We start from the raw sequence: 12,326 nt of genomic DNA, 5'->3' as shown, positions 1-12,326 counted from the left end.
TCTTTGATCTAGCATTGTATTCTATTTCACTAATCTTCTTAGCTTAGAATGGCATTATCTAATATAACCAACATACCCACTTCCTCACACATACGAAGATCTTGTGTGCATGTGACTTTTCTAGAAGAGTATGCACCCACAAAACAGAGTGACCCAAAGGATCCTCAAACTTTGAGTGAGCGTAGAGCAGCAGGCCTAAAACATGTAGATCTTTGGGTAGATGGGCACTTGTATCCCAATGATCCTGCCACGCATTATCGTCCAAACTTCCATAATCTACCAACATTTCTTCAATTTGTGGGGAGAGGGGGGCATGGTTTATTAGGTTACTGCAAAAGATTATCAACACAAGAAAGCGGTAAGTTACAAGAGCTTTATAAGCACTTTCATGCAACGAACTCAACCATATATCATTTCAGCATAAATCTCAAGCTTTAGATCAGTTGTTGTAGGGGAGCTCAAGGAATTGATTTCAAAAAAGGATGTAGAGTTTTCTAAGCTTAAAGATAGCGTATCTAATTTGAAGAGTACCCCTGTTGGCCCAAGAGAGCGTAAAAGGGGCCTCTCCCCAATAGAGACACTTGCACCTAAAGGCGGCGCCCGTAAGAGAAGAGTAACGGCAACCAAGTATGTTGTTTCATAAAAACTTTCACTTTGGTTTCACTACTGCAAATAGCCGAAATGCCGTCTTGGACTTATTTGTCCATTTGTTGTTTTTATGTTTCATAAATTTTCACTTGATGCATGCGGTAGTACCTGCAATCACCAAAATCAAAGTTGTTTCGAGAGGCGGTCACTAATGAGGTATTGAAAAAATTTTCTAACTTTGTATCAGATATTGATATTTAGAGTGCTTGTGATGAAGTTGGTATTAGCACAAGGGGCTATGAAGCCATACATCAACTCCTTAGGGATGCCCTGCGAAAGAATGGAATTATTGAAAATATATTTCCACCTGCTCAAGCGGTAAGATTTTCAAAGAAGGTTAGTGATGCCGATATTATAGTGACGTTAGGCTCATACCAATGTAGAAGACATAATGGTAATTCCTAGTTTGAAGCAGTAAGGGGGTCAAAAGAAACAAGCAAACGGGAAAAAATCTCCCATGGTGAGTACAAGCGAAGTGGTCGAAGACAAAGGTTTTGCATATACAAGGTTCAACAAATTGGATCAGCTCAGGTACCAGTAGAGAGTCATGAAACATTAAAGTGGCTCTTCTCAAAAACAGACATTCCTTCAGTTATTCAGAGCCAAAATACAGGTGAACACCTTCATGTTGACGACATAGGTGATTTCATTGTGGAATGGCATTTGAGTGCCGACCTCAAGGCGTTGAAGTGTATGTTTGGTGTATGTGGAGGAGCAAATACCAAATATCCATGTCTTTATTGCATGGCAAGCACAGGGACAAGAGAATGACTTGCAGAAAATGAGATTGGAAAACCACCATCCAGAAATAATGTGAATGTTGTCGATTATCCAACTTCTATTAAAATATGGGATCCAATTCTACCAATACATTTGAAAAATGTGCATATATGTACATTGCATGCAGAGATAAGAATCTTGGACAAATTGCTCAGACTTCATCTGGACTATGCATATTCTATTAAGCCGACTAAACTTGCAGATGAGTGCATAGAAAAGTGCGAAGCCTTGCTCTTTGAAATGGGTTTTCATGGTGGGGAAGTGCATCTTAAAAAAGATCCTGTTCTTTCTGGAGGTACAGGTGATGTTCTGCAAGATGTTTCAATGGGAGGAGCAAAAGCGAGAAGATTTTTGAGCAACCATGACACCAAACAAGTCAATGCAATGTGGAACTGTTGGAAACAGCTATGTGTCATCACCACAAATGTCAAAAGTAGACCAGATGTAGCCAACAAACGTATGGAAGTTTGGAAAAAACTCGACAATTTTTTCAAAGTCCTTAGACGACAAGTTGGTTCAAATACTTATGCAGATGATTTCAAAAACGCAATAAAGCTTTTGATCAAAGCTATCATAGATGCATGGGGAGAAAAAGACATAACTTATTACTTGGTGAGTGTTCAGACTTATCAAAACAGTTATAAATTGGTGTGTCCAGACTTATTACTTGTAATTTCTTAAATGTACTAACAAAAACTGTCTTTGTAGCATATTCTTTACTTGCATGGACCATATTTTGCTACAGAAGGACCACTTGCAACATGGAATACACAAGGAATGGAAAAGTCTCATTATCAAGCGAGAACTTCCTTTTTTAGATGTACCCGAAGAGGAGGAGGTGGACAAAGAAGAAGCAATGCACTAAACGAATTATTCAATTGGTTCTACAGGAGGCAATTACAAAGGATGAGATCAAAGACCCAGCAATCTGAAACTACACCAACACCTCAAGAAAGAGACTAATGATTACTAACACATTTGTACCTCTAACAAAATATTTGCTGAAATAAAATCGGTCCTTGCAAAATATTGTGTACATTAGTATTTGATTCTCTTGGGACTACTTGGCATGTCACCTCTGTATCTCAAAAATTTTCTCCTTCTATAACCTCCAAGAAGATTGACATCTGACACCTCAGCTGTGCAGCTGCATAGCTAGAGTAGCAAAGAAAGTATCCTGCTCTTGAGGCATTGAAACCTGCAGCATATCCAAAGATTCTAAGAGTAGCAGCTCTCTCCAGAAGCAAAACCTTGTTAGCATTTATTTGAAGGGGAGTATATCCCATGAACCTTGACAACACCTTCAAGGCAAATATTGGCAACTCAGCATCTTCAGAGAAGTTCATGTGGAATGCACAGAACACAGCCTTATCCAATGTAGGCAAGTAGTGCATGCTCGGGGGGGTCACTATATGTAAATCCTCTATATCACGTGCGTTCAAGGCCTATTTAAAAAGTCCCTTATTTGTGAATTTTTTAGTGAATATAATGTATCCTTTCCTATTCAAATCTGTAAATTTTTTTTAAAATACAATAAATAAATCCCCTCTGTAAATATAGTTCTGTAAGTTTTAAATATTTAAAATGTCCTTCTGTTGAACCCACGTGATACTTACATATTTATATGAGTGACCCCCCCCGAGAGTGCATGAGAGCAGATGAAGGCCTTCTTGACCTAGTGTCTGTAGATTTCGCTCTGCTGCCTCTAGCTCTTCCCAGAAAATCATCCTTATCAAGCAATTCAATCTGCAAGACAAAAACCTCAATTAAAAAAAATTACAATCACAATAACATTTAACAAAAGATTAAATGGAAGCTACCTTCTGCAACTCATCCTCAATTACTACTTTGTCTTTCATCAAGTTGCATGAGCCAACCCTTTCCACTTTATCAGAATCTGCCTGAAGCTTGAAATCTCTGCCAAAAGACTCAATACCTAACTCAATAAGCCTGTTCTCAAAATCCTCATCACTCAAGGAAGGTTTCCCCTCTTCCATTTTTTTAAGGCACAAGGCAAGTGCATCATTAGCAGGGATAAATGAGTTGTCAGATGTTTGCAAATCACGTGCCAAAAACTCTTCCTTAGGCTCTACTTCTGTATCAATAAAGTCTTTGGCCACTTCACAAGCTTCTGAAATTGCTGCAATACAGTAGTCTTCTCTGATATTGAAGAGACATTGAAGATAGGAAAGAGGAATAAAATCTTTCTCATTGATATAGAAGAAAGGAAGGTTTGGAAGTGTTGAAATGTAGAGAGAAAGAGACGAGACAAGAGACACATCATGTACGCTCCCAAAGACTGATTCATATTGAGGACAAGATACATATATATAGGTGAGACCAAGTTAGGTAGAGTGAGCCATATATGGAGCTCCAACACCCCCACTCAAACAAGGGTCTCTAGCTATGGATGAAAAAACCCTTGGGGAGTACAAGGGAAAAACCCAAGCCCCTATACAAATGTGAAAATATGAACCGGAAGTAATGATGTGAAAGTGCATTGTGCATCTATGTACAAATATACAAAAGGACCAAGAGGTCATAGTGTGCAATTGTGAAATGTGCAAAGTGCATGGTGTCTAGAAGATTACAACGATATATGTACAAAGCTACCATAAGAGTAAAGAGCCTAATCTAGAAAGAGTGAGCCCGAGGCAACTCCAAGCTCTGAGCGCAAGAGAATGAAGCGTGACTCATTGAGACCTTTGGTAAGAATATCTGCAATCATCTGGTCACTTGGACAATGTTCAATCATGATAGTGCCTTTGCGTACTTCGTATCGAACATAATGGTAATGCACAGCAATATGTTTTGACTTGTTATGTTGGACATAGTCTTTTGCAAGACTAATAGCACTCTGATTATCACACCGCAAGGGTGTACTAGAAAGAGGAGAATGGCCAATACCTGTCAACACTTGTCGAAGCCAAATGAGTTCACGAGCTGCAAGCGATGCCGCAACATATTCAGATTCGGTTGTAGAAACTGCAACACAACGTTGTTTCTTGCTGGTCCAAGAAATAAGACAATCATTAATGAAGAAACAATTGCCACTAGTAGATCGCATAGATAAATGTGAGCTGGCCCAATCTGCATCTGTGTAACCCAAAAGAGAAAGAGATGGAATGGAGTCGGATGTGAATTGTCGTTGATAAACCAAACCATAATCTGCAGTGCCTTTCAAGTATTTCAACACGCGCTTTGCTGAAGACCAATGCTTAAGAGAAGGACATGCAAGATGTTGCCCGAGATAGTTAGCAATAAACAAAATGTCAGGACGAGTGTTCAAACCAACAACTTGAAGACATTCAACCAAATTAGCATATGGTTGATTTGTAACAAGCTGGCCACCACCATCAGAAGTGTTTTTCATGGAACTCGCAAGACAAGGAGTAGTTGCTGAATGTGCAGATTCCAAACCAAACTTCTTAATAGTATCTTCAATAAACTTTGACTGTCGAAGTAATAAAATACCTTTGCTGCGATCCCTTTGAATCTGAATGCCAAGACATGAGTGAAGCTCTCCAAGATCCACCATATCAAATGCCGAAGATAACAACTTCTTATTTTGGTGTAAAAATCCCAAATCATTGGAAACAAGGATTGTATCATCCACATAAAGGGCAAGGATTACAAAACTACCATTTTGGTGTTTGGTAAATAAGTTGGGATCAGAAGAGTAAGAGAGAAAGCCATGGGAGGTAAGAAAAAGATCAAACTTGATGTACCAGGCCCGTGAAGCTTGTTTAAGACCATATAAGGCCCTATGAAGACGAGCAACAAGATCTTCCTTACCTGCAATAACAAATCCTTCTGGCTGCTCCATGTAAATTTCTTCATTCAAATCTCCATTCAAGAAAGCTGTGCGCACGTCCATCTGATGAATTTCTAAGTCGAATTGAACAGCAAATGCCAATAAAACCCGAATACTAGTAATGCGAACAACTGGTGAAAAGGTTTCATGATAATCAACGCCAGCAACTTGAGAATAACCTTTGGCAACTAAACGTGCCTTGAATTTGTCAAAGGATCCATCTGCTTTAAATTTTGTCTTATATACCCATTTACACTTAATGGCAGTACGGCCAGGAGGCAGCTGAGTGAGTATCCATGTACCTTTAGAGATAAGAGAATCGTACTCTGCTTCCATAGCCTCTTGCCATTGATCCTTTTGTGGAGAACATATAGCATCACTGTATGTGGCAGGATCTTCAGAAGTAGAGAAAACATCAGCATCAAAATCTTCATCATAAACATGACAAGAACCATGCTCAAAATCAATAGGCAGATCAATAAAAATGTCAACATCATCAATGACAGCATTCGGAATCAATGGTTGTGAAGAGGAAAGTTGCTCTTTAGATGGTTGTGAAGAGGAAAGTTGCTCTATAGAAGAAGATTCATCATCACACAAGAATGGAAAAGCTTGAAGCAAAGATTTAGTATCATCAGAATCATCCATGGACCATGTACTGCCCATAAGCTGTTCATTGAAAATAGCATCACGATTCACAAGCACTTTCTTGGAGGACGGGTCATAGAATTTGTAGCCTTTGGAAGTGTCAGAATACCCAATAAAAATAACTTTAAGCCCAGGAGCATCAAGCTTTGCTCGTGTTTCTTTAGGAACATGAATATAAGCAATGCATCCAAAGGTTCGAAAATGAGATACAGAAGGAATTTCACCTGTCCATGCTGTGATGGGTATCTTACGAGAAGGAGCAGTAGTAGAAAGATGATTCTGAACAAAGACTACTGTCAAGAGAGCTTCACTCCAGAAAACACGAGATAACCCAGAATGAATCAGCATACATCGTATAGCATTGATAATAGTGCGATTCTTACGTTCAGCAACACCGTTCTGTTGAGGTGAATATGGAATAGTATGTTCATGATGAATACCATGGTCCGTACAATAACTCTCAAACTCAGAAGACACATATTCTCCACCATTATCGCTGCGAAGTTTCTTGAGGCGACGACCAGTTTGAAGTTCGGCAGCCTTGTGAAATTGCTTAAAAACAAATAACGCCTCAGATTTTTGTCGAAGCAAGAAAACAACTGTATACCGTGAGTAATCATCAATAAATGTAATGAAATAACGATGTTGTGTTCTCGATGGAGGCAAAGGTCCACAAATGTCGGTATGAACAAGATCCAATAAATCATGAGAATGAACTGAATTCGAGAGAGGAAAGGGTTTACGATTGTGTTTGCCAAGAGCACAAAACTCACAGATTCCCATATGAGGATGAGCTTTAAGATCCATGCCACGTACAAGACCTTGACGATGAAGATCAAGAAGCTTTGAGAAATCAGCATGAACAAAGCGATGATGCCATATCTTGCAATCATGATCACCTGGAGCAGTGACAACATTTGCTACAGCATCATTGAGAGAGAGCTCAAACAAATTGCCATTACGAGAAGCAGTTGCAATAATCTGCCCATCTTTCTCAATGCGGCATTTGGTGTGGTCGAATCCAACAAACAAACCAAGATCAACAAGTCTTGCAACTGAAAGAAGATTACGTTGAAGTTCTGGGACATGTAAAACCCCTCGTAAAACTCGAGTTGAAGAAGATAAGGTGCCAAGATATAAATCTCCAATGCCCTTGACTTGACAAGTTGTATCATCAGCAAGATAAACAACACGCTTAACAGGTAAAGAATGATAGTTATGTAGCCACTTAGATTCATATGTCATATTTCCTGTAGCACCAGAATCAATAATGAAAAGTGAACCATCACGTACATGAAGTATTCTGTCTGGGGGAACTGAACATAAAACACAACTTGTTTCAGGCACATCATTATCATGATGCTCGGCTGCATATGCTCGATTTCGATCTACATCAAATTGACGCTTAAAGCACATGGAAGAGGGATGATCAGATTTTCCACAATAATCACAAGAAGAAGAATCTCTAGATAAACGTGGTTGTTTTGTGGTAATGTTGTGTTCTTCATCATATTGACGTGCCCAACAGTCATCTTCAGTATGACCATTCCTATTGCAATAAGAACAATGCTTGTTAGGAAATTTTAGACGAGAGAAACTACCACCACGACGACCACCTCTGCGGTTTCCTCGTTGAAAAGGACGCTTTCGCACATAAAAGGCCCGTTCCAACTGTTGGGACTCAAGCTCCTCTTGTTGTGAAAACATAGCTGCATCATGACCAATGCTACGTCGTTGTTGACGTTGAGAATACTCAATCAAAGATATGCAAGTTTGGTCAAAATCAAGACCGTCCTTGTTAGAAAGAATGGTAACAATGTTGTCATAAGACGGATCCTTTATCGTATCAAGAAGAATTGTAATAAGTTGCTTTCGTGGAACAGGATCACCCGCAGAGCAACAAGTTGATTAATAATAGATTTGAAAGAATCAATATGCCCCGTCATAGTAGTACCAACTTCATACTGTAACTTTGAAAGCAAACCTCTCAAATAAAGTGTTTCTGTAACAGACTTTTTCTAAAAATTTGCTATAAGATACTCCCATACGTCATGGGAAGTAGGAAAGTCATACACATCAAGCATGAGAAAATCACTAAGAGCAGAAAGAATGTACCGACGAGCTGCTTTATCACGCCTCTGCCAATCCATATAAGAAAGACGCCATGCATCAAAAACAGGGCCTTCTGTGATAAGAACGTTGTCAGAATCCGGAATAGTAGGCTGAGAGACGGACATAGAGAATCGCCAATAACAACATTGGAAAGCTCATCGCCTTTAAGAATTAACAGCATCTTTGCTTTCCAACCGGGAAACCCTTGGCCTTGAAAAGAAGGAATAGAACGTTGGCCAGAAGGAAAACCATTGACGAGAACAGTCATAGCCATATCTATCTGCGAGAAGACGTATAAGATAAAATCACAAAATCTGCACACCATAGACAAGGACGACCGCAAGAGATAAGAGACGTCAATAAGAAAAGAGTCCTCAAAATAGCGAGACGTGGGACGCAAGATTCATTGATAGCGCTTGATGAAAAAGCTAGATTGGTCGTTTTGCTCAAAATAGCAAAATAATAAGAGACGCTTGACGAAAAGGCTAGATTGGGCGGTTTGCTAAAGACGCTTGACGAAGAAGCTAGATTTGGCGGTTTGCTAAAGACGCTTGGACGAAGACGAAACCTGTGTGCTCACAAAGACACTTGATGAAGACGAAACCTGTGTGCTCACAAAGAACCTGTTTGCTTATTCAGAGAACCTGTTTTGCTGTTACAGATGCAGTTTGCCTGAACTGTCATAACTTTTGACTCACAACTCCGTTTGACAAACTTTTTTGATAGGATTCACCAGCACAATACAATCTACGCACCTGCACCTAATTACAACAAGTTAAGCTATAAAATCATGTAGACAACACATAATCAAACAACAATCTTGTAAGACATGAAATTATAATCATGAATTTAACAAAAAGACATAGATGCTTCCCTCATAGATGCTCTGATACCATGTTGAAATGTAGAGAGAAAGAGACGAGACAAGAGACACATCATGTACGCTCCCAAAGACTGATTCATATTGAGGACAAGATACATATATATAGGTGAGACCAAGTTAGGTAGAGTGAGCCATATATGGAGCTCCAACAGGAAGAGTAACAGAGGATTCAGATATGCTTGCTTCCTCTGAGGGCTCTTCAGTAATAGTGAAAGCCCTAAATTCTGCAACATCAAGATTGGCACTTTCTCTCTCCTCAGCTTGAACATCAATTTCTTCCTCTTCTAAAATCTCACATTTCTCTAACTTTGAAACTGTGGTGACATTTAAGTTTTCTTCCTCATTCTCTGCATCAATTTCTGGTTGTTGCTCTTTATCCTGTATTTCTGCTTTCAAAAATAGGAAGAAAAGAAAGGAGACATCCTTGGGAACAAGGTTGCAATGCTTTTTATGGATTGGACAAGAAATAAATGAAGGGCATGTGAAAGAGGTTCTATTTGAAAATCTACTGAACCTCTTTCTTACTTTGGCTTTCTCCACAGATAGCTGTGTAAAATCTGTAAGGTGACAAAAATCATGGTCTCCGATACGAAAACAATGAGCTTGAATTGACATTTCAAATTGTTTGTACTCATCTTCAAGAATGTCCTTTAGCTTCAACAAAACATCTGAAAGAGAAAACCTTGGATTGAAAATCTCCACTGCATCAACGTATATCTTCATATCATGACCATCTTGCAAAATAGCATTCAAGAGTTTCTCACTTGGGCTTTCTTCAACAAGTTCATGTCGACCCGCAACACCTTTACTCATTGAGATATTTGAGAAAAATGCCTGAAAAATTCTGATGAGCCAGAACGAAGCGAAAATGAAAGGTCCAAAAAAATTGGAATGCCTCTATCGCTTGGTGCGGGCTTTGACAATTCCAAGGTCTCGAAATAAATTTTGAGTTTTGCAAAATAGGGCTAGGAAGAGAATACGGTGCACAGCTTGATTTGACGCAAATAAGTGGTCCAAAACTGGGAAAAACAATTGAAAGTGAGTTTTGAAAAATATATGTTGCGTGATTAAAACACATTAAATAGTGACCGTTTATGCCACGTGGCAATAATGATTGACACGTGTAGCCAACGGTACTTTGTACGACATATCCGAGGTATAAAAAGTTAATTTTGTTGAAAATATTCATATTTTTCTCCGACACTGTATTAAGCGAAAGCAGGCTACCTATTATTTCCCAAACCTACTTTTCCCATATCAAGCGATTTCACAATTCCCTGCCCGAATCAAGCGATTACGCTCATCCGAGATCCTTGGATTTTCCTCATCGCTTCGTTCCGGTTTTCTACTTTTCTTTATTTCCTGCCCGAATCAAGCGATTACACTCATCCGAGATTCTTGGATTCTCCTCATCGCTTCGTTCGGGACTTCTACTTTTTTTTATTTCCTGCCCGAATCAAGCGATTATCACTTTCCATTATCTTTGGATTCGCTCTATCGCTTCGTTCGGGATACCTCATTTCTTTGTCCTATTATACAAATCACTTCATCAGGTCTCTTTTTTAAAGCTTTAATGGCAAGGACAAAACAGACTGCAAGGAAAGTCTACCCACCATTGGAGACTGAAAAAGCTGAAGACAAGCCAGGACCTTCCAAACAAGAAAAGCCTTTTCCAAAGCCTCGTGCGAGGGCGACAGCAAGAAAGAGATTGAATTATCAGGTGAAGTCCTTAAGAGAGATAAGAGCAGCACAGAAATCTACTAGTCTTCTCATCCCTCGACTGCCATTTACTCGGGTTGTCAGGGACATATCAGAAAGGTTAGTTGGCAAAATGAGAAACACAAATCTTCAGAAAGTTCGATGGGAGACCCAGGCCCTCATGTGTCTTCAAGAGGCTGCTGAAGATTTTTTAATTATGAATGATGGCTACATTGCTGCTGCATTTGCTCATAGGATCACTCTTATGAGCAAAGATTTTGTGCTTGTGTCCAGACTTAGATATAAGTTTGACAAAGCTTTGGAGCCTATTCCAAGTCAAGATATGAGAGCTTTTGAAATTCTTAATATCCCTCCAGCAAGGCAACCCAAGCAATCTGTTGTTATTGAAGATATTTCTCATTCTTATGATACAAGAAAAGCTCAGGATATCAAAGAAGAAGTTGAAAAAGAGAGAGAGCAGGAGAAGATTTTAGAGGATGCCATTCTTTCTCAGCAAGCTGAAATTCTCCATTCATCCAATTCAGAGCTTTATCAGAATGTGACAGGTCAAATGATAGTAGATGTGTCCATGCATGGAGAGGATGAGGTGTATTGTGACATTGCCCCTGAGGACACAAGCATGCTTGTGAATCACAATATTGAGATATCTGACACAGTCCTCTTCATCTGTCTGAGGTTTGTGTGGATTTGCTTTTGTTTTCTTGATGAATTTCTCAGACTCCATATTTTGTTGACATGTTTTGTTTGTGTCTCCAGATGTCTTATGAGGGATCTTCATGAATCAATGGCTATGCAAGTGACAATTCTTGATCCCCTTGTTACACAGTGCCTTTTCAATAGGCAAGGGGATCTTGCAAGTTTTCTCAAAAACTTTGATATGCTTACCTGCAATTACATTGTGTACCCTTATGTTGAAGTGTAAGACTCATACTCAATTACCTTTTGCCTATTATAGACATGACAGTATTCATAACTAATTTCAGTATTCATATTATCACATAGGCCATTGGAGTCTTATTATCTTCAATCTATTGGATAGAGATGTGATCTTTATGAACTCTTTGGCATCCATCCATGGGAGAAGTAAAATGTAAGAATCAACTTTTCCATGGGTTGACCCTCAAATTTCTTGCATGATTTCAATTATTTGATTACCCTCAAAATTTTATGTTTGCAGTGCTGCCAAACTTATCTTGAGTTTTCTAGCTTCTACCTATGTAGACTACAAACTTGAAGATTTTAAGTACTTCAATCAGGAAGTTCCCTTGCAGAAAGACTCAACATCTTGTGGATGGATGGTTCTTGCTAATGCTTGGAGATTTCTTGAGTCAAGATTTAGAATGACAACACTTCCTGTAAGTTCATGATTGAAAACCATTGATTGATTTAGTGAATACATTTAGTGACCTGTTTTCTTACTTTCTTATTTTCTTTTGTCTTAGTTGCATGAGTATCCAGATTCTTGGGTAAGTTGGGTAAGGGAGAAGGCAGTGTCCATGGTTTTGAGCAGATCCATCAATCCATATGATCCTGATTCTTCCTTTCCACCTAATAAAGGAGCCAAGGATACAACTTCAAAGAAAAGGAAAAGGGAGAAGAAGGAAAGCAAAGACAAGGATGACTCATTCAAGAAGGAAAAGACCTCTGCCAAAGAGAAGAAGAAGAGAAAGAAGAGCCCTACTAAGAGCAGATCTTCCAAGGGGAAAAAGAGCCATTCTAAAG

This window comes from Cibotium barometz, chromosome 3 (assembly GCF_041138505.1).
Source record: "Cibotium barometz isolate CiBa-2024 chromosome 3, ASM4113850v1, whole genome shotgun sequence".
NCBI lineage: Eukaryota > Viridiplantae > Streptophyta > Polypodiopsida > Cyatheales > Cibotiaceae > Cibotium > Cibotium barometz.
The sequence above is the reverse complement of the archived record's forward strand: the minus strand, read 5'-3'. Positions refer to the sequence as shown.